We start from the raw sequence: 21563 nt of genomic DNA, 5'->3' as shown, positions 1-21563 counted from the left end.
TTTCGGCTTGCTGCTGCTGCAATCCACGCGTTTTAGATCTGCATAACTCCACCTCTTTAAACACAGCACCTTCACCCCCTGCTGTTCCCACCCGCCTCAACACCGTTGGAAGGGAGGAGAACCAATTAAGGCGGGGGGTGGGGTGGAACGAGCAGCTGTCTACCCTTAGCAGGAGGGCTCCTGATTACATACCTCTCCTGCTGCTGCTGCTGCTGGCTGTCCAGCAGCAGACTGAAGGTGGCTGCTGCTGTGCACAGGTATATAAAGGCTCAGAGCCTATTATGACACGCGCAGCCAGCGTTCCATTGCCACATTCCATCTACTGCAGGCAGGATACCTGGCTGGCTGAATGTCGCTGAGAAGCTCACAGAGACCGCCATAAGCAACAGTTTAACAGAATGCCACAGACTAATCAACCAAACTTTTTGGGTTGGGTTCTCTTTTATAGTCTGCAGGCATTAAATGAAAGAAGTCAGTGTTCCAGCAGAGGGAGACAACGTTTCAGAAAAGGCATTGTAGCAAACCAAAAAAGAAATTTTAAGCGCAGCAGAGTAACCAGCGCACATACCTGTTAGCTCAGGTGAGTTTAAAAGGCTGCTGTTGATAACAAGGGCATTTGCTAAATAGATGGTGTGTGTGCAACAATATACTGAAAGGTCAATTATATTGTGCAGCTTATCTCACCACCTGTAGTTATTTAGGTGAAAGCTCCAAAATGCTTGCCTAATATGTCTGTTTATCCAAAAGGAAGTAAAAAGGGAGAGCTAGAAAGATAGCATTGCATCACATTACATGGCAATGCAATGCACAGTTGCTGAAGTTGAACCAAAATGAGCTTGTAATCTGGCTTCTGCAACTTTGAACATGAAAAATCCAATGAGGAGAAGAAAAGCAAAGCCAAAGAGTCCATCCCAAAATCCGACAAACAAGCAAAATGAACAAAAAACATTGAATTCAATTCTTTCTGATTTTAGAAACTGCATTAAAGAAGGGGTGCACCGGTCCTGGAGATACTGCAATACCAGGTCAATGCGTGGAGTGGACAGAGCAAGCTCTTTTTCCATCTCCCTGTTCTAAAAATCCATTTAATATATGGTCCCCAGATAGGGGACGTATCAGATATTAAACTGATAAGAACAGATACTACACTTGATCTTAGCCAAAAGGCCGAGAAGCGATAACCAGAATTGGTTTCAAACTACGGAGCCACCCAAGGATCCTGAAAAGTCCATTTGTGGAGATGAGCTCCTGGACTCCCGTTAAGAAGACATGTTGTCAACCTCTAGATCCCTTACATGCCTGCACTTTTCGGCTTGCTGCTGCTGCAATCCACGCGTTTTAGATCTGCATAACTCCACCTCTTTAAACACAGCACCTTCACCCCCTGCTGTTCCCACCCGCCTCAACACCGTTGGAAGGGAGGAGAACCAATTAAGGCGGGGGGTGGGGTGGAACGAGCAGCTGTCTACCCTTAGCAGGAGGGCTCCTGATTACATACCTCTCCTGCTGCTGCTGCTGCTGGCTGTCCAGCAGCAGACTGAAGGTGGCTGCTGCTGTGCACAGGTATATAAAGGCTCAGAGCCTATTATGACACGCGCAGCCAGCGTTCCATTGCCACATTCCATCTACTGCAGGCAGGATACCTGGCTGGCTGAATGTCGCTGAGAAGCTCACAGAGACCGCCATAAGCAACAGTTTAACAGAATGCCACAGACTAATCAACCAAACTTTTTGGGTTGGGTTCTCTTTTATAGTCTGCAGGCATTAAATGAAAGAAGTCAGTGTTCCAGCAGAGGGAGACAACGTTTCAGAAAAGGCATTGTAGCAAACCAAAAAAGAAATTTTAAGCGCAGCAGAGTAACCAGCGCACATACCTGTTAGCTCAGGTGAGTTTAAAAGGCTGCTGTTGATAACAAGGGCATTTGCTAAATAGATGGTGTGTGTGCAACAATATACTGAAAGGTCAATTATATTGTGCAGCTTATCTCACCACCTGTAGTTATTTAGGTGAAAGCTCCAAAATGCTTGCCTAATATGTCTGTTTATCCAAAAGGAAGTAAAAAGGGAGAGCTAGAAAGATAGCATTGCATCACATTACATGGCAATGCAATGCACAGTTGCTGAAGTTGAACCAAAATGAGCTTGTAATCTGGCTTCTGCAACTTTGAACATGAAAAATCCAATGAGGAGAAGAAAAGCAAAGCCAAAGAGTCCATCCCAAAATCCGACAAACAAGCAAAATGAACAAAAAACATTGAATTCAATTCTTTCTGATTTTAGAAACTGCATTAAAGAAGGGGTGCACCGGTCCTGGAGATACTGCAATACCAGGTCAATGCGTGGAGTGGACAGAGCAAGCTCTTTTTCCATCTCCCTGTTCTAAAAATCCATTTAATATATGGTCCCCAGATAGGGGACGTATCAGATATTAAACTGATAAGAACAGATACTACACTTGATCTTAGCCAAAAGGCCGAGAAGCGATAACCAGAATTGGTTTCAAACTACGGAGCCACCCAAGGATCCTGAAAAGTCCATTTGTGGAGATGAGCTCCTGGACTCCCATTAAGAAGACATGTTGTCAACCTCTAGATCCCTTACATGCCTGCACTTTTCGGCTTGCTGCTGCTGCAATCCACGCGTTTTAGATCTGCATAACTCCACCTCTTTAAACACAGCACCTTCACCCCCTGCTGTTCCCACCCGCCTCAACACCGTTGGAAGGGAGGAGAACCAATTAAGGCGGGGGGTGGGGTGGAACGAGCAGCTGTCTACCCTTAGCAGGAGGGCTCCTGATTACATACCTCTCCTGCTGCTGCTGCTGCTGGCTGTCCAGCAGCAGACTGAAGGTGGCTGCTGCTGTGCACAGGTATATAAAGGCTCAGAGCCTATTATGACACGCGCAGCCAGCGTTCCATTGCCACATTCCATCTACTGCAGGCAGGATACCTGGCTGGCTGAATGTCGCTGAGAAGCTCACAGAGACCGCCATAAGCAACAGTTTAACAGAATGCCACAGACTAATCAACCAAACTTTTTGGGTTGGGTTCTCTTTTATAGTCTGCAGGCATTAAATGAAAGAAGTCAGTGTTCCAGCAGAGGGAGACAACGTTTCAGAAAAGGCATTGTAGCAAACCAAAAAAGAAATTTTAAGCGCAGCAGAGTAACCAGCGCACATACCTGTTAGCTCAGGTGAGTTTAAAAGGCTGCTGTTGATAACAAGGGCATTTGCTAAATAGATGGTGTGTGTGCAACAATATACTGAAAGGTCAATTATATTGTGCAGCTTATCTCACCACCTGTAGTTATTTAGGTGAAAGCTCCAAAATGCTTGCCTAATATGTCTGTTTATCCAAAAGGAAGTAAAAAGGGAGAGCTAGAAAGATAGCATTGCATCACATTACATGGCAATGCAATGCACAGTTGCTGAAGTTGAACCAAAATGAGCTTGTAATCTGGCTTCTGCAACTTTGAACATGAAAAATCCAATGAGGAGAAGAAAAGCAAAGCCAAAGAGTCCATCCCAAAATCCGACAAACAAGCAAAATGAACAAAAAACATTGAATTCAATTCTTTCTGATTTTAGAAACTGCATTAAAGAAGGGGTGCACCGGTCCTGGAGATACTGCAATACCAGGTCAATGCGTGGAGTGGACAGAGCAAGCTCTTTTTCCATCTCCCTGTTCTAAAAATCCATTTAATATATGGTCCCCAGATAGGGGACGTATCAGATATTAAACTGATAAGAACAGATACTACACTTGATCTTAGCCAAAAGGCCGAGAAGCGATAACCAGAATTGGTTTCAAACTACGGAGCCACCCAAGGATCCTGAAAAGTCCATTTGTGGAGATGAGCTCCTGGACTCCCATTAAGAAGACATGTTGTCAACCTCTAGATCCCTTACATGCCTGCACTTTTCGGCTTGCTGCTGCTGCAATCCACGCGTTTTAGATCTGCATAACTCCACCTCTTTAAACACAGCACCTTCACCCCCTGCTGTTCCCACCCGCCTCAACACCGTTGGAAGGGAGGAGAACCAATTAAGGCGGGGGGTGGGGTGGAACGAGCAGCTGTCTACCCTTAGCAGGAGGGCTCCTGATTACATACCTCTCCTGCTGCTGCTGCTGCTGGCTGTCCAGCAGCAGACTGAAGGTGGCTGCTGCTGTGCACAGGTATATAAAGGCTCAGAGCCTATTATGACACGCGCAGCCAGCGTTCCATTGCCACATTCCATCTACTGCAGGCAGGATACCTGGCTGGCTGAATGTCGCTGAGAAGCTCACAGAGACCGCCATAAGCAACAGTTTAACAGAATGCCACAGACTAATCAACCAAACTTTTGGGTTGGGTTCTCTTTTATAGTCTGCAGGCATTAAATGAAAGAAGTCAGTGTTCCAGCAGAGGGAGACAACATTTCAGAAAAGGCATTGTAGCAAACCAAAAAAGAAATTTTAAGCGCAGCAGAGTAACCAGCGCACATACCTGTTAGCTCAGGTGAGTTTAAAAGGCTGCTGTTGATAACAAGGGCATTTGCTAAATAGATGGTGTGTGTGCAACAATATACTGAAAGGTCAATTATATTGTGCAGCTTATCTCACCACCTGTAGTTATTTAGGTGAAAGCTCCAAAATGCTTGCCTAATATGTCTGTTTATCCAAAAGGAAGTAAAAAGGGAGAGCTAGAAAGATAGCATTGCATCACATTACATGACAATGCAATGCACAGTTGCTGAAGTTGAACCAAAATGAGCTTGTAATCTGGCTTCTGCAACTTTGAACATGAAAAATCCAATGAGGAGAAGAAAAGCAAAGCCAAAGAGTCCATCCCAAAATCCGACAAACAAGCAAAATGAACAAAAAACGTTGACTTCAATTCTTTCTGATTTTAGAAACTGCATTAAAGAAGGGGTGCACCGGTCCTGGAGATACTGCAATACCAGGTCAATGCATGGAGTGGACAGAGCAAGCTCTTTTTCCATCTCCCTGTTCTAAAAATCCATTTAATATATGGTCCCCAGATAGGGGACGTATCAGATATTAAACTGATAAGAACTGATTTTTTTTTTAATTTGGCTATCCCCCACATGGGGATAAAAACCGTTTATTTAAAATTTAACAAATTACAGAAATAAAACCATTACATCCACATTACACTTTCGGGACTTCAAAGAAAAATAAAAATTCCATCACAGCAAATTTTACAAGACTTCAAATATTCCATAGGTTAAAAAGCCATTTGCCTGCCAACGTTACATTCTTTTTCCTGTCCAATAAATAGTATATGTACATTTCACTTTTACAAAAGGCTAAAACATCATCTACTGGTAACATTTCATGTTTAAAAACAGCAATATTTCTAGCATTCCAGAGCGCTATCTTGGCACAATTCACTATCTTCCACGCCATTATTTTTTGGTCCATTGTTGGGCATTCCAGAAGACCATATAACACTGATGCAAAATTAAAGTCCTTGAGGTCCACCATTTTCTCCAGCAGGGGGATTAGTCTTCTCCAGAACTCTTTAGCAAAAGCACAAGTCCATAAAAGATGCTTCACTGTCTCTTCTTCTTGACAACCTTCTCTTGGGCAGATGGCAGACCTCACAAAACCTCTTCTGTACTGGAATGCCCAGCAAGGAAGACAGTGGTGTGCGCAGCTCCAAGACATGTCTTTCTGTACATTAAAAAGATAAGGGGCGTTAATCGTTTTCCATATGTGTACAGTTTTGTCATCATCATAACGTTCAATATCACACAACGTCACATCAGTACTAATTTGTTTGAGTAGTGTCTTGCTGTTACATAGATCCCCTGTCTGTTTCTTATTCAAATTAAAATCAAGAATAATTTTCTTTAAAATCTCATAATGTGCAGGTAGGTTAAAAGCATAAGGAGAGGATAAAACTGTTTCAAACCAACCAAACCTTCTCATGAGAAAACCAGTGTTAAAACGCATAAAATAGGAAAGGTAATTATCTTTAAAAAGGGTTTTAAAACAGAAACAGAAAAAATGTATTAAAAGAAACTTATCTAAAACAGGGAAATCTTTCCCACCTTTAACCTTTGGCTTTGTCACAATTTCTCTTTTGAGTTTCTCCATTTTTGAGCCCCAAAAAAAGGTAAAACATACTTTTGTAATTCGTTTCAACAAATTTGTAGGAGGGGGGAACACCAAACTAAGATATAACAGGATAGGTAATATCACCATTTTTACAATCAGAACTTTACCTTCCATTGACAGCTTTCTCATATTCCACATGCAGATTTTCTGATTAATTTTCTGTGCTGCCGCATCCCAGCTATTAAAACCATTATTAGATTCATTAAAAGAAACACCTAAAATAGTAATGGAATCTGTAACTGCAATTGGTACATCATGTAAACTCATTCCCCCGACATTTAAAATATTACATTTAGTAAGATTAATTTTAAAACCGGAAACTGTACAAAAAGACTGAATTTGGCTTATCGTTTTTTGTATTGAAGGTACATCACATCCAAACACGGCTACATCATCCATATAGCTTACAACTTTAACTTGTAGACCGTTCCCTCCGGGTAAGGGTACTCCACATATTTGCTTATCCTGGCGTATTGTACATAAAAGGGGTTCTATAGCACATATAAAAAGCAGGGGGGACAAAGGGCAACCCTGCTTCACCCCTGATTTTAAAACTACCTCTTTTGTTTTAAAACCATTAACTAAAATCTTACTCGTACAATCATTATAAAAAGCTTTAAGAGACAATAAAAACCCACCCGGAATGCCCATTTTTTCTAAAACTTTAAAAAGATAAAAATGAGACACGCGGTCAAAAGCTTTCTCAAAATCCACCGCTAGGATTGACATCTTTGTCTTTCTGGTTTTTACATCTTCAATACAATCTTTCACCAGGTTTAAATTGTCCCAGATACTACGCCCAGGTACCCCGCATACCTGATTTGCATGAATTACTTTATGTATCACCTTTTTCAACCGATTTGCACAGATCTTAGCCATAATTTTGTAATCACTATTTAAAAGAGTTATCGGCCTCCAGTTTTTAAGATCCGTTTTGTCACCTTTTTTGTATAGTAGTGATACCTCACCTTTCTTCCATGAGTTGAGTAAAACCTTATTATTAAAAACTTCGGAAAACAAATTAAACAAATCATCTTTTAAAATATCATAAAAACTTATATAAAACTCTATGGGGATACCATCAGGGCCGGGCACTTTACCATTTTTAAAACTCTTCATGGTTTCTAAAATCTCTTCCTCAACTAGAGGTTGGGATAAAAAACTTTGGGCATCAGCATCTAGGGTGGACTTGATCTCCCCCAGGAAAGTGTGTATTAAATCATGGTCTACAGTTTTTACATTAAAAAGATCATTAAAATAGACATTTACCTTATCCAATATAACGTTGATATTATTATCTCCATCTATGTTATCAATTATTGTTTTCGCCTGTTTGTTTTTCTTAAAAAAATACCTGGAACAAGTCTCATCCTCTTCTACGTGTTTTACCTTTGAACGAAAAATCAGTTCTTTTCCTTTTTGTTCCAACCACTTTGAAATTTCTCCTTTAAGACTCAATATATCATTACCTACATCCAGACCATTGTCTTTGAATTTGTACAATGTCTGTAACCTGATATTAAGAAAATTATAGATTTCAAACTTTTCTTTAGCTTTTTGTATGCTTTTCTTAATAAAGAAATCTTTAATGCTTATTTTCATTCTATCCCACCAGGAGCTAAAAGAAATATTGGGGTTTTTCCTTTTTCTACAGTTTACATAAAACTCAATAAAATCCGATAAAATTTGTGGATCTTTTAAAAGGGACACATTCAATTTCCAAGATTTCTTACCACATTTCTTCTTTCCATTAATCCTCACTCTAAAAGATAAAACCTTGTGATCTGAGAGAATATTAGTTAAAACTTCACATTTCACTGGCAGTATTTTTTCTGAACCTAAAACAAAATCTATCCTGGAGCTACATGTAGAATTGCTCCAGGTGAAACCAGCATCTATAGGGCTATCCTTGTTACATTCTTTATACACATCAGTTAATTTACAATCATTTATAATATTGCTTAACATTCCAGACGTTTTGTCATAATTTCTACTCACGGAACCGGAGCGTCGGCTTTCGCCTTTTAAAATACAATTAAAATCACCTGCCAGGATAAAAGGTTCAGAAATGTTAATAAATAAAGGTAAAATTTCCAGCATATCAGCCCTTTCATTTTTATCAGGTGACCCATAAAAATTTAAAAACTGCCATCTTGTCCCATCAATAAAAGCCTTAACTAAAAGAATACGACCCGGTAAAATATCTTGGATAAAATCAATAGACACATTTCCCTTAAAAAGTATAGCTACCCCGGCTGATCCGGTTGCATTTGATCCAGACCAGACCGATGGACCATGTTTCCACTCTTCCTTATATTTTTTGTAAGAAATCTTATGAGGGATATGACATTCTTGTAAAAAGAAAACAGAAGCTGTAAAACAGGTTAAAAAATGTAAAACAGTAGCTCTTCTGGTCTTGGATCCTATGCCTCTCACATTGAGGGAAACACCACTAATGTCAGCCATCATAACAAATGGTTAGGAAGAAACAAAAACTGGACTTTACCTATCCGATGGACGGATCAGACCACTTGGACTTTCACCAACGCCCTCTTCTGAATCCACCGTTATCAAAGAGTCTTCATCATCGGAGAAGGAACATTCACTTAAATTAAGACCCGACGCTACTGGGGTGTAGCTCGGAAGGATATTGAGAGAAAGGTTACACTGGGTCTCCATAGGCTGACCATTTAGGTCCTCGTCAGGTGGGTCTCCGAGAGGCTCCGCACTCCCCTGCTGACCCGCAGAGGGTCGTAACACAGGGGCAGGCTGCGCACATGGCGGAGCCTCAGAGTCCCCGGAGGCAGCCAGGTTTGGGGCCCCACCTGGGGCAGCAGAGCCCCGGGACCTCGGGATTCCAGAGTCTACACCCCCGTGATGGGATGTATCCATCTCCTCCCTATTAGCCACCTCCACGCAACCATTCTTTTTCTTATTATGAGACCTCACCAAATGCCACGTACCGCCCTCGCTCTCGTGAGACCCAGTGGGAATTTTGGGCTCGGTGTCAGCCTTTTGGCGCTCTTTTTTGGCCTTACCGACCGCCCCTTTATGATCTTTCTCAGCCTTCCTTTTAGCCTCCTTATGGTCTTTCAGCCAGCTCCTGGGCTCCTGTGAGTTACCTGTCATTGACTCGGAGGGATTGTTACTAGTCGAAGCGCCCTTATCACCTCCCGAGGCTCCAGGTTGTTGTTCCTCCTCCTGAGGGGTGGTCTGATTGGCCCGTCCATTCCCGGATGTCTTGGACTTCTCCTTTTGTTTTTGTTCATCCTCTCTGAACCTGTGAGGGCAAGAAAAATAGAAATGACCAGGTGTCCGACAAAAAGAGCATTTTTTTTCATTTGGGCACTCCTTTGTGTCATGTTCAGTACTGGCACAATTTCTACAAGTGGCACCACAACTATCCTTAGAGTGCCCATAGAGACCACAATACCTACAGAAAAGTGGCATTCCTGAGAAAAAAAAATCCCCATTAGTTTGTCCTATTTTAAATCGAGCTGGAGGAAGTCTCACACCTCCAGGGAATTTAGGGTCTCTTTCACATTTTACTAAAAACTTCCATTTTGAGGTCCAGATGTTAAACTCATTCAACACTTTCCCAATCAATTTCACACTTTTAAAATAAACTGACAAAAAGGAAATAACCTCTGGTGCTGTTATGAAGGGTGAGAAGATTTTCACAACCACCATCTTTACCTCATCCAGGACGTGCTCGATGATCTGAATCCCTTTTAGACCAGGGCTATTTTCTACCGACTTAACTCTGGACAAAACATCTTTGAAAATACCTTCGCCAGTAAAGGTTACATCATAATCTCCACGTCGAGGATAATCCTGGATAGAAAGGATTTCGTTGGTTCTGACGTGGAGCAGTTTCTCAAGCACGTCCTGGACTACATATCCCAGATTCCGCATATCGGAACCACCAGCCGTAAAGCGGACCCTTATGGTGTTCTTAAGCCTCGCATATAGAGGCACGAGGTTGGGGTCAACCTCCATGGTATGGCGCAACAAAATGCAAATTGCAACCGCCTGCAATCTGCGCCTTCAGAGCTTTGAGATAAAGCACCTGAAGGCTGGGGGATCGCTGCCCGTTACCCTAGGACTAATCCCTCTCCCTAATAGCAGCAGGCAGGTGAAGCCCACCAAAGTGGACGATCCTGCCAGGCCAAGGAGAGGGGTACCTGAGTGCCATTCAACTGAAACCTCCTGCTGTGAAGCACTTGGTCTCAGCCAAAAGGCCGAGAAGCGATAACCAGAATTGGTTTCGGCCTACGGTGCCACCCTCGGATCCTGAAAAGTCCATTTGTGGAGATGGCCACCTGGACTCCCGTTAAGAAGACATGTTGTCAACCTCTAGATCCCTTACATGCCTGCACTTTTCGGCTTGCTGCTGCAGCAATCCACGCGTTTTAGATCTGCATGACTCCAACTATTTTAGCACAGCACCCTCACCCCCTGCTGTTCCCACCCGCCTCAACACCGGTGGAAGGGAGGAGAACCAATTAAGGGGGGGACGAGCAGCTGTCTACCCTTAGCAGGAGTGTTGCTGATTACTTACCTTTCCTGCTGCTGCTGGCTGTCCAGCAGCAGACTGAAGGTGGCTGCTGCCGTGCGCTGGTATATAAAGGCTCAGAGCCTATTATGACACGCGCAGCCAGTGTTCCATTGCCACATTCCATCTACTGCAGGCAGGATACCTGGCTGGTTGAACGGCACTGAGAAGCTCACAGAGACCGCCATAAGCAACAGTTTAAAAGAATGCCACAGACTAATCAACCAAACTTTTTGGGTTGGGTTATTTTTTATAGTCTGCAGGCATTAAATGAAAGAAGTCAGTGTTCCACCAGAGGGAGACAACGTTTCAGAAAAGGCATTGGAGCAAGCCAAAAAAGACATTTTAAGTGCAGCAGAGTAACCAGCGCACATACCTGTTAGCTCAGGTGAGTTTAAATGGCTGCTGTTGATAACAAGGGCATTTGCTAAATAGATGGTGTGTGTGCAACAATATACTGAAAGAACAATTATATTGTGCAGCTTATCTCACCACCTGTAATTAGTTAGGTGAAAGCTCCAAAATGCTTGCCTAATATGGCTGTTTATCCAAAAGGAAGTAAAGAGGGAGAGCTAGATAGATAGCATTGCATTACAGTACATGGCTATGCAATGCAGAGTTGCTGAAGTTGAACCAAAATGAGTTTGTCATCTGGCTTCTGCAACTTTTAACATGAAAAATACAATGAGGAGAAGAAAAGCAAAGCCAAAAAGTCCATCCAAAAATCCGACAAACAAGCAAAAGCAACAAAAAGCATTGAATTCAATTCTTTCTGATTTTAGAAACTGCATTAAAGAATGAGTGCACTGGTTCTGGAAATGCTGCAATACCAGGTCAATGCGTGGAGTGGACAGAGCAAGCTCTTTTACCATCTCCCTGTTCTAAAAATCCATTTAATATATGGTCCCCAGATAGGGGACGTATCAGATATTAAACTGATAAGAACAGATACTACACTTGATCTTAGCCAAAAGGCCGAGAAGCGATAACCAGAATTGGTTTCGGCCTACGGTGCCACCCTCGGATCCTAAAAAGTCCATTTGTGGAGATGGCCACCTGGACTCTCGTTAAGAAGACATGTTGTCAACCTCTAGATCCCTTACATGCCTGCACTTTTCGGCTTGCTGCTGCAGCAATCCACGCGTTTTAGATCTGCATGACTCCAACTATTTTAGCACAGCACCCTCACCCCCTGCTGTTCCCACCCGCCTCAACACCGGTGGAAGGGAGGAGAACCAATTAAGGGGGGGACGAGCAGCTGTCTACCCTTAGCAGGAGTGTTGCTGATTACTTACCTTTCCTGCTGCTGCTGGCTGTCCAGCAGCAGACTGAAGGTGGCTGCTGCCGTGCGCTGGTATATAAAGGCTCAGAGCCTATTATGACAGGCGCAGCCAGTGTTCCATTGCCACATTCCATCTACTGCAGGCAGGATACCTGGCTGGTTGAACGGCACTGAGAAGCTCACAGAGACCGCCATAAGCAACAGTTTAAAAGAATGCCACAGACTAATCAACCAAACTTTTTGGGTTGGGTTATTTTTTATAGTCTGCAGGCGTTAAATGAAAGAAGTCAGTGTTCCACCAGAGGGAGACAACGTTTCAGAAAAGGCATTGGAGCAAGCCATAAAAGACATTTTAAGTGCAGCAGAGTAACCAGCGCACATACCTGTTAGCTCAGGTGAGTTTAAATGGCTGCTGTTGATAACAAGGGCATTTGCTAAATAGATGGTGTGTATGCAACAATATACTGAAAGAACAATTATATTGTGCAGCTTATCTCACCACATGTAATTAGTTAGGTGAAAGCTCCAAAATGCTTGCCTAATATGGCTGTTTATCCAAAAGGAAGTAAAGAGGGAGAGCTAGATAGATAGCATTGCATTACAGTACATTGCATTACAGTACAGTGCGATGCAGCAGCAAAAAAGGCAAATACAATTCTGGGATGTATTAACAGAAGCATACAGTCTAGATCACGTGAAGTCATTATCGGTCTTTACTTCTCTTTGGTCAGACCTCATCTGGAATACTGTGTACAGTTTTGGGCACCACATTTTAAAAAAGACATAGACAAACTGGAGCAAGTTCAGAGAAGAGCGACCAGAATGGTGACTGGTCTGCAAACCATGTCCTATGAGGAACGGTTGCAGGATTTGGGAATGTTTAGCTTGCAAAAAAGAAGACTGAGAGGAGACTTAATAGCTGTCTACAAATATGTCAAAGGCTGTCACATTGTAGAAGGATCATCTTTATTCTCATTTGCACAAGGAAAGACTAGAAGCAATGGGATGAAACTAAATGGGAGGAGACACAGATTAGATATTAGAAAAAACTTTTTGACAGTTAGGGTGATTAATGAGTGGAACAGGCTGCCACGAGAGGTGGTGAGTTCCCCTTCAATGGACGTCTTCAAACAGAGGCTGGACAGACATCTGTCTGAGATGATCTAGTGAATCCTGCTTTGAGCAGGGGGTTGGACCAGATGACCCAGGAGGTCCCTTCCAACTCTACCATTCTATGATTCTATGATTCTATGATTCTATGGCTATGCAATGCAGAGTTGCTGAAGTTGAACCAAAATGAGTTTGTCATCTGGCTTCTGCAACTTTTAACATGAAAAATACAATGAGGAGAAGAAAAGCAAAGCCAAAAAGTCCATCCAAAAATCCGACAAACAAGCAAAAGCAACAAAAAGCATTGAATTCAATTCTTTCTGATTTTAGAAACTGCATTAAAGAATGAGTGCACTGGTCCTGGAAATGCTGCAATACCAGGTCAATGCGTGGAGTGGACAGAGCAAGCTCTTTTACCATCTCCCTGTTCTAAAAATCCATTTAATATATGGTCCCCAGATAGGGGACGTATCAGATATTAAACTGATAAGAACAGATACTACACTTGATCTTAGCCAAAAGGCCGAGAAGCGATAACCAGAATTGGTTTCGGCCTACGGTGCCACCCTCGGATCCTGAAAAGTCCATTTGTGGAGATGGCCACCTGGACTCCCGTTAAGAAGACATGTTGTCAACCTCTAGATCCCTTACATGCCTGCACTTTTCGGCTTGCTGCTGCAGCAATCCACGCGTTTTAGATCTGCATGACTCCAACTATTTTAGCACAGCACCCTCACCCCCTGCTGTTCCCACCCGCCTCAACACCGGTGGAAGGGAGGAGAACCAATTAAGGGGGGGACGAGCAGCTGTCTACCCTTAGCAGAAGTGTTGCTGATTACTTACCTTTCCTGCTGCTGCTGGCTGTCCAGCAGCAGACTGAAGGTGGCTGCTGCCGTGCGCTGGTATATAAAGGCTCAGAGCCTATTATGACACGCGCAGCCAGTGTTCCATTGCCACATTCCATCTACTGCAGGCAGGATACCTGGCTGGTTGAACGGCACTGAGAAGCTCACAGAGACCGCCATAAGCAACAGTTTAAAAGAATGCCACAGACTAATCAACCAAACTTTTTGGGTTGGGTTATTTTTTATAGTCTGCAGGCGTTAAATGAAAGAAGTCAGTGTTCCACCAGAGGGAGACAACGTTTCAGAAAAGGCATTGGAGCAAGCCAAAAAAGACATTTTAAGTGCAGCAGAGTAACCAGCGCACATACCTGTTAGCTCAGGTGAGTTTAAATGGCTGCTGTTGATAACAAGGGCATTTGCTAAATAGATGGTGTGTGTGCAACAATATACTGAAAGAACAATTATATTGTGCAGCTTATCTCACCACCTGTAATTAGTTAGGTGAAAGCTCCAAAATGCTTGCCTAATATGGCTGTTTATCCAAAAGGAAGTAAAGAGGGAGAGCTAGATAGATAGCATTGCATTACAGTACATGGCTATGCAATGCAGAGTTGCTGAAGTTGAACCAAAATGAGTTTGTCATCTGGCTTCTGCAACTTTTAACATGAAAAATACAATGAGGAGAAGAAAAGCAAAGCCAAAAAGTCCATCCAAAAATCCGACAAAGAAGCAAAAGCAACAAAAAGCATTGAATTCAATTCTTTTTGATTTTAGAAACTGCATTAAAGAATGAGTGCACTGGTACTGGAAATGCTGCAATACCAGGTCAATGCGTGGAGTGGACAGAGCAAGCTCTTTTACCATCTCCCTGTTCTAAAAATCCATTTAATATATGGTCCCCAGATAGGGGACGTATCAGATATTAAACTGATAAGAACAGATACTACACTTGATCTTAGCCAAAAGGCCGAGAAGCGATAACCAGAATTGGTTTCGGCCTACAGTGCCACCCTCGGATCCTGAAAAGTCCATTTGTGGAGATGGCCACCTGGACTCCCGTTAAGAAGACATGTTGTCAACCTCTAGATCCCTTACATGCCTGCACTTTTCGGCTTGCTGCTGCAGTAATCCACGCGTTTTAGATCTGCATGACTCCAACTATTTTAGCACAGCACCCTCAACCCCTGCTGTTCCCACCCGCCTCAACACCGGTGGAAGGGAGGAGAACCAATTAAGGGGGGGACGAGCAGCTGTCTACCCTTAGCAGGAGTGTTGCTGATTACTTACCTTTCCTGCTGCTGCTGGCTGTCCTGCAGCAGACTGAAGGTGGCTGCTGCCGTGCGCTGGTATATAAAGGCTCAGAGCCTATTATGACACGCGCAGCCAGTGTTCCATTGCCACATTCCATCTACTGCAGGCAGGATACCTGGCTGGTTGAACGGCACTGAGAAGCTCACAGAGACCGCCATAAGCAACAGTTTAAAAGAATGCCACAGACTAATCAACCAAACTTTTTGGGTTGGGTTATTTTTTATAGTCTGCAGGCGTTAAATGAAAGAAGTCAGTGTTCCACCAGAGGGAGACAACGTTTCAGAAAAGGCATTGGAGCAAGCCAAAAAAGACATTTTAAGTGCAGCAGAGTAACCAGCGCACATACCTGTTAGCTCAGGTGAGTTTAAATGGCTGCTGTTGATAACAAGGGCATTTGCTAAATAGATGGTGTGTGTGCAACAATATACTGAAAGAACAATTATATTGTGCAGCTTATCTCACCACCTGTAATTAGTTAGGTGAAAGCTCCAAAATGCTTGCCTAATATGGCTGTTTATCCAAAAGGAAGTAAAGAGGGAGAGCTAGATAGATAGCATTGCATTACAGTACATGGCTATGCAATGCAGAGTTGCTGAAGTTGAACCAAAATGAGTTTGTCATCTGGCTTCTGCAACTTTTAACATGAAAAATACAATGAGGAGAAGAAAAGCAAAGCCAAAAAGTCCATCCAAAAATCCGACAAACAAGCAAAAGCAACAAAAAGCATTGAATTCAATTCTTTCTGATTTTAGAAACTGCATTAAAGAATGAGTGCACTGGTCCTGGAAATGCTGCAATACCAGGTCAATGCGTGGAGTGGACAGAGCAAGCTCTTTTACCATCTCCCTGTTCTAAAAATCCATTTAATATATGGTCCCCAGATAGGGGACGTATCAGATATTAAACTGATAAGAACAGATTTTTTTTTTTAAATTTGGCTATCCCCCACATGGGGATAAAAACCGTTTATTTAAAATTTAACAAATTACAGAAATAAAACCATTACATCCACATTACACTTTCGGGACTTCAAAAAAAAAAAAAAAAAATTCCATCACAGCAAATTTTACAAGACTTCAAATATTCCATAGGTTAAAAAGCCATTTGCCTGCCAACGTTACATTCTTTTTCCTGTCCAATAAATAGTATATGTACATTTCACTTTTACAAAAGGCTAAAACATCATCTACTGGTAACATTTCATGTTTAAAAACAGCAATATTTCTAGCATTCCAGAGCGCTATCTTGGCACAATTCACTGTCTTCCACGCCATTATTTTTTGGTCCATTGTTGGGCATTCCAGAAGACCATATAACACTGATGCAAAATTAAAGTCCTTGAGGTCCACCATTTTCTCCAGCAGGGGGATTAGTCTTCTCCAGAACTCTTTAGCAAAAGCACAAGTCCATAAAAGATGCTTCACTGTCTCTTCTTCTTGACAACCTTCTCTTGGGCAGATGGCAGACCTCACAAAACCTCTTCTGTACTGGAATGCCCGGCAAGGAAGACAGTGGTGTGCGCAGCTCCAAGACATGTCTTTCTGTACATTAAAAAGATAAGGGGCGTTAATCGTTTTCCATATGTGTACAGTTTTGTCATCATCATAACGTTCAATATCACACAACGTCACATCAGTACTAATTTGTTTGAGTAGTGTCTTGCTGTTACATAGATCCCCTGTCTGTTTCTTATTCAAATTAAAATCAAGAATAATTTTCTTTAAAATCTCATAATGTGCAGGTAGGTTAAAAGCATAAGGAGAGGATAAAACTGTTTCAAACCAACCAAACCTTCTCATGAGAAAACCAGTGTTAAAACGCATAAAATAGGAAAGGTAATTATCTTTAAAAAGGGTTTTAAAACAGAAACAGAAAAAATGTATTAAAAGAAACTTATCTAAAACAGGGAAATCTTTCCCACCTTTAACCTTTGGCTTTGTCACAATTTCTCTTTTGAGTTTCTCCATTTTTGAGCCCCAAAAAAAGGTAAAACATACTTTTGTAATTCGTTTCAACAAATTTGTAGGAGGGGGGAACACCAAACTAAGATATAACAGGATAGGTAATATCACCATTTTTACAATCAGAACTTTACCTTCCATTGACAGCTTTCTCATATTCCACATGCAGATTTTCTGATTAATTTTCTGTGCTGCCGCATCCCAGCTATTAAAACCATTATTAGATTCATTAAAAGAAACACCTAAAATAGTGATGGAATCTGTAACTGCAATTGGTACATCATGTAAACTCATCCCCCCGACATTTAAAATATTACATTTAGTAAGATTAATTTTAAAACCGGAAACTGTACAAAAAGACTGAATTTGGCTTATCGTTTTTTGTATTGAAGGTACATCACATCCAAACACTGCTACATCATCCATATAGCTTACAACTTTAACTTGTAGACCGTTCCCTCCGGGTAAGGGTACTCCACATATTTGCTTATCCCGGCGTATTGTACATAAAAGGGGTTCTATAGCACATATAAAAAGCAGGGGGGACAAAGGGCAACCCTGCTTCACCCCTGATTTTAAAACTACCTCTTTTGTTTTAAAACCATTAACTAAAATCTTACTCGTACAATCATTATAAAAAGCTTTAAGAGACAATAAAAACCCACCCGGAATGCCCATTTTTTCTAAAACTTTAAAAAGATAAAAATGAGACACGCGGTCAAAAGCTTTCTCAAAATCCACCGCTAGGATTGACATCTTTGTCTTTCTGGTTTTTACATCTTCAATACAATCTTTCACCAGGTTTAAATGGTCCCAGATACTACGCCCAGGTACCCCGCATACCTGATTTGCATGAATTACTTTATGTATCACCTTTTTCAACCGATTTGCACAGATCTTAGCCATAATTTTGTAATCACTATTTAAAAGAGTTATCGGCCTCCAGTTTTTAAGATCCGTTTTGTCACCTTTTTTGTATAGTAGTGATACCTCACCTTTCTTCCATGAGTTGAGTAAAACCTTATTATTAAAAACTTCGGAAAACAAATTAAACAAATCATCTTTTAAAATATCATAAAAACTTATATAAAACTCTATGGGGATACCATCAGGGCCGGGCACTTTACCATTTTTAAAACTCTTCATGGTTTCTAAAATCTCTTCCTCACATAGAGGTTGGGATAAAAAACTTTGGGCATCAGCATCTAGGGTGGACTTGATCTCCCCCAGGAAAGTGTGTATTAAATCATGGTCTACAGTTTTTACATTAAAAAGATCATTAAAATAGACATTTACCTTATCCAATATAACGTTGATATTATTATCTCCATCTATGTTATCAATTATTGTTTTCGCCTGTTTGTTTTTCTTAAAAAAATACCTGGAACAAGTCTCATCCTCTTCTACGTGTTTTACCTTTGAACGAAAAATCAGTTCTTTTCCTTTTTGTTCCAACCACTTTGAAATTTCTCCTTTAAGACTCAATATATCATTACCTACATCCAGACCATTGTCTTTGAATTTGTACAATGTCTGTAACCTGATATTAAGAAAATTATAGATCTCAAACTTTTCTTTAGCTTTTTGTATGCTTTTCTTTATAAAGAAATCTTTAATGTTTATTTTCATTCTATCCCACCAGGAGCTAAAAGAAATATTGGGGTTTTTCCTTTTTCTACAGTTTACATAAAACTCAATAAAATCCGATAAAATTTGTGGATCTTTTAAAAGGGACACATTCAATTTCCAAGATTTCTTACCACATTTCTTCTTTCCATTAATCCTCACTCTAAAAGATAAAACCTTGTGATCTGAGAGAATATTAGTTAAAACTTCACATTTCACTGGCAGTATTTTTTCTGAACCTAAAACAAAATCTATCCTGGAGCTACATGTAGAATTGCTCCAGGTGAAACCAGCATCTATAGGGCTATCCTTGTTACATTCTTTATACACATCAGTTAATTTACAATCATTTATAATATTGCTTAACATTCCAGACGTTTTGTCATAATTTCTACTCACGGAACCGGAGCGTCGGCTTTCGCCTTTTAAAATACAATTAAAATCACCTGCCAGGATAAAAGGTTCAGAAATGTTAATAAATAAAGGTAAAATTTCCAGCATATCAGCCCTTTCATTTTTATCAGGTGACCCATAAAAATTTAAAAACTGCCATCTTGTCCCATCAATAAAAGCCTTAACTAAAAGAATACGACCCGGTAAAATATCTTGGATAAAATCAATAGACACATTTCCCTTAAAAAGTATAGCTACCCCGGCTGATCCGGTTGCATTTGATCCAGACCAGACCGATGGACCATGTTTCCACTCTTCCTTATATTTTTTGTAAGAAATCTTATGAGGGATATGACATTCTTGTAAAAAGAAAACAGAAGCTGTAAAACAGGTTAAAAAATGTAAAACAGTAGCTCTTCTGGTCTTGGATCCTATGCCTCTCACATTGAGGGAAACACCACTAATGTCAGCCATCATAACAAATGGTTAGGAAGAAACAAAAACTGGACTTTACCTATCCGATGGACGGATCAGACCACTTGGACTTTCACCAACGCCCTCTTCTGAATCCACCGTTATCAAAGAGTCTTCATCATCGGAGAAGGAACATTCACTTAAATTAAGACCCGACGCTACTGGGGTGTAGCTCGGAAGGATATTGAGAGAAAGGTTACACTGGGTCTCCATAGGCTGACCATTTAGGTCCTCGTCAGGTGGGTCTCCGAGAGGCTCCGCACTCCCCTGCTGACCCGCAGAGGGTCGTAACACAGGGGCAGGCTGCGCACATGGCGGAGCCTCAGAGTCCCCGGAGGCAGCCAGGTTCGGGGCCCCACCTGGAGCAGCAGAGCCCCGGGACCTCGGGATTCCAGAGTCTACACCCCCGTGAGGGGATGTATCCATCTCCTCCCTATTAGCCACCTCCACGGAACCATTCTTTTTCTTATTATGAGACCTCAACAAATGCCACGTACCGCCCTCGCTCTCGTGAGACCCAGTGGGAATTTTGGGCTCGGTGTCAGCCTTTTGGCGCTCTTTTTTGGCCTTACCGACCGCCCCTTTATGATCTTTCTCAGCCTTCCTTTTAGCCTCCTTATGGTCTTTCAGCCAGCTCCTGGGCTCCTGTGAGTTACCTGTCATTGACTCGGAGGGATTGTTACTAGTTGAAGCGCCCTTATCACCTCCCGAGGCTCCAGGTTGTTGCTCCTCCTCCTGAGGGGTGGTCTGATTGGCCCGTCCATTCTCGGATGTCTTGGACTTCTCCTTTTGTTTTTGTTCATCCTCTCTGAACCTGTGAGGGCAAGAAAAATAGAAATGACCAGGTGTCCGACAAAAAGAGCATTTTTTTTCATTTGGGCACTCCTTTGTGTCATGTTCAGTACTGGCACAATTTCTACAAGTGGCACCACAACTATCCTTAGAGTGCCCATAGAGACCACAATACCTACAGAAAAGTGGCATTCCTGAGAAAAAAAAATCCCCATTAGTTTGCCCTATTTTAAATCGAGCTGGAGGAAGTCTCACACCTCCAGGGAATTTAGGGTCTCTTTCACATTTTACTAAAAACTTCCATTTTGAGGTCCAGATGTTAAACTCATTCAACACTTTCCCAATCAATTTCACACTTTTAAAATAAACTGACAAAAAGGAAATAACCTCTGGTGCTGTTATGAAGGGTGAGAAGATTTTCACAACCACCATCTTTACCTCATCCAGGACGTGCTCGATGATCTGAATCCCTTTTAGACCAGGGCTATTTTCTACCGACTTAACTCTGGACAAAACATCTTTGAAAATACCTTCGCCAGTAAAGGTTACATCATAATCTCCACGTCGAGGATAATCCTGGATAGAAAGGATTTCGTTGGTTCTGACGTGGAGCAGTTTCTCAAGCACGTCCTGGACTACATATCCCAGATTCCGTATATCGGAACCACCAGCCGTAAATCGGACCCTTATGGTGTTCTTAAGCCTCGCATATAGAGGCACGAGGTTGGGGTCAACCTCCATGGTATGGCGCAACAAAATGCAAATTGCAACCGCCTGCAATCTGCGCCTTCAGAGCTTTGAGATAAAGCACCTGAAGGCTGGGGGATCGCTGCCCGTTACCCTAGGACTAATCCCTCTCCCTAATAGCAGCAGGCAGGTGAAGCCCACCGAAGTGGACGATCCTGCCAGGCCAAGGAGAGGGGTACCTGAGTGCCCTTCAACTGAAATCTCCTGCTGTGAAGCACTTGGTCTCAGCCAAAAGGCCGAGAAGCGATAACCAGAATTGGTTTCAAACTACGGAGCCACCCAAGGATCCTGAAAAGTCCATTTGTGGAGATGAGCTCCTGGACTCCCGTTAAGAAGACATGTTGT

The 21563-nt window shown here is 42.0% G+C and overlaps 7 non-coding genes and 1 pseudogene across 7 annotated transcripts; all 8 read right to left on the bottom strand.

The window, feature by feature from the left end:
- Window positions 1-988: 988 nt before the first annotated feature.
- Window positions 989-1179, bottom strand: LOC141176930 (U2 spliceosomal RNA). The gene has a single exon (XR_012253572.1). It is a non-coding gene; the product is annotated as a U2 spliceosomal RNA (small nuclear RNA).
- Window positions 1180-2294: 1115 nt separating this feature from the next.
- On the bottom strand, window positions 2295-2485 carry LOC141176929 (U2 spliceosomal RNA). The gene has a single exon (XR_012253571.1). It is a non-coding gene; the product is annotated as a U2 spliceosomal RNA (small nuclear RNA).
- Window positions 2486-3600: 1115 nt separating this feature from the next.
- Window positions 3601-3791, bottom strand: LOC141176928 (U2 spliceosomal RNA). The gene has a single exon (XR_012253570.1). It is a non-coding gene; the product is annotated as a U2 spliceosomal RNA (small nuclear RNA).
- Window positions 3792-4905: 1114 nt separating this feature from the next.
- Window positions 4906-5103, bottom strand: LOC141177856 (U2 spliceosomal RNA). Its single transcript, XR_012254389.1, has one exon. It is a non-coding gene; the product is annotated as a U2 spliceosomal RNA (small nuclear RNA).
- Window positions 5104-11473: 6370 nt separating this feature from the next.
- LOC141177613 (U2 spliceosomal RNA) lies at window positions 11474-11664 on the bottom strand. Its single transcript, XR_012254191.1, has one exon. It is a non-coding gene; the product is annotated as a U2 spliceosomal RNA (small nuclear RNA).
- Window positions 11665-13413: 1749 nt separating this feature from the next.
- LOC141177429 (U2 spliceosomal RNA) lies at window positions 13414-13604 on the bottom strand. Its single transcript, XR_012254024.1, has one exon. It is a non-coding gene; the product is annotated as a U2 spliceosomal RNA (small nuclear RNA).
- Window positions 13605-14702: 1098 nt separating this feature from the next.
- On the bottom strand, window positions 14703-14893 carry LOC141177619 (U2 spliceosomal RNA). Its single transcript, XR_012254197.1, has one exon. It is a non-coding gene; the product is annotated as a U2 spliceosomal RNA (small nuclear RNA).
- Window positions 14894-15991: 1098 nt separating this feature from the next.
- LOC141177906 (U2 spliceosomal RNA) lies at window positions 15992-16167 on the bottom strand (annotated as a pseudogene).
- Between the last annotated feature and the right edge of the window lie 5396 nt (window positions 16168-21563).

This window comes from Phyllobates terribilis, unplaced genomic scaffold, assembly GCF_046119375.1.
Source record: "Phyllobates terribilis strain yellow unplaced genomic scaffold, ASM4611937v1 Scaffold_27__1_contigs__length_16484149, whole genome shotgun sequence".
NCBI classification, from domain to species: Eukaryota; Metazoa; Chordata; class Amphibia; order Anura; family Dendrobatidae; genus Phyllobates; species Phyllobates terribilis.
The sequence above is the reverse complement of the archived record's forward strand: the minus strand, read 5'-3'. Positions and strand labels throughout refer to the sequence as shown.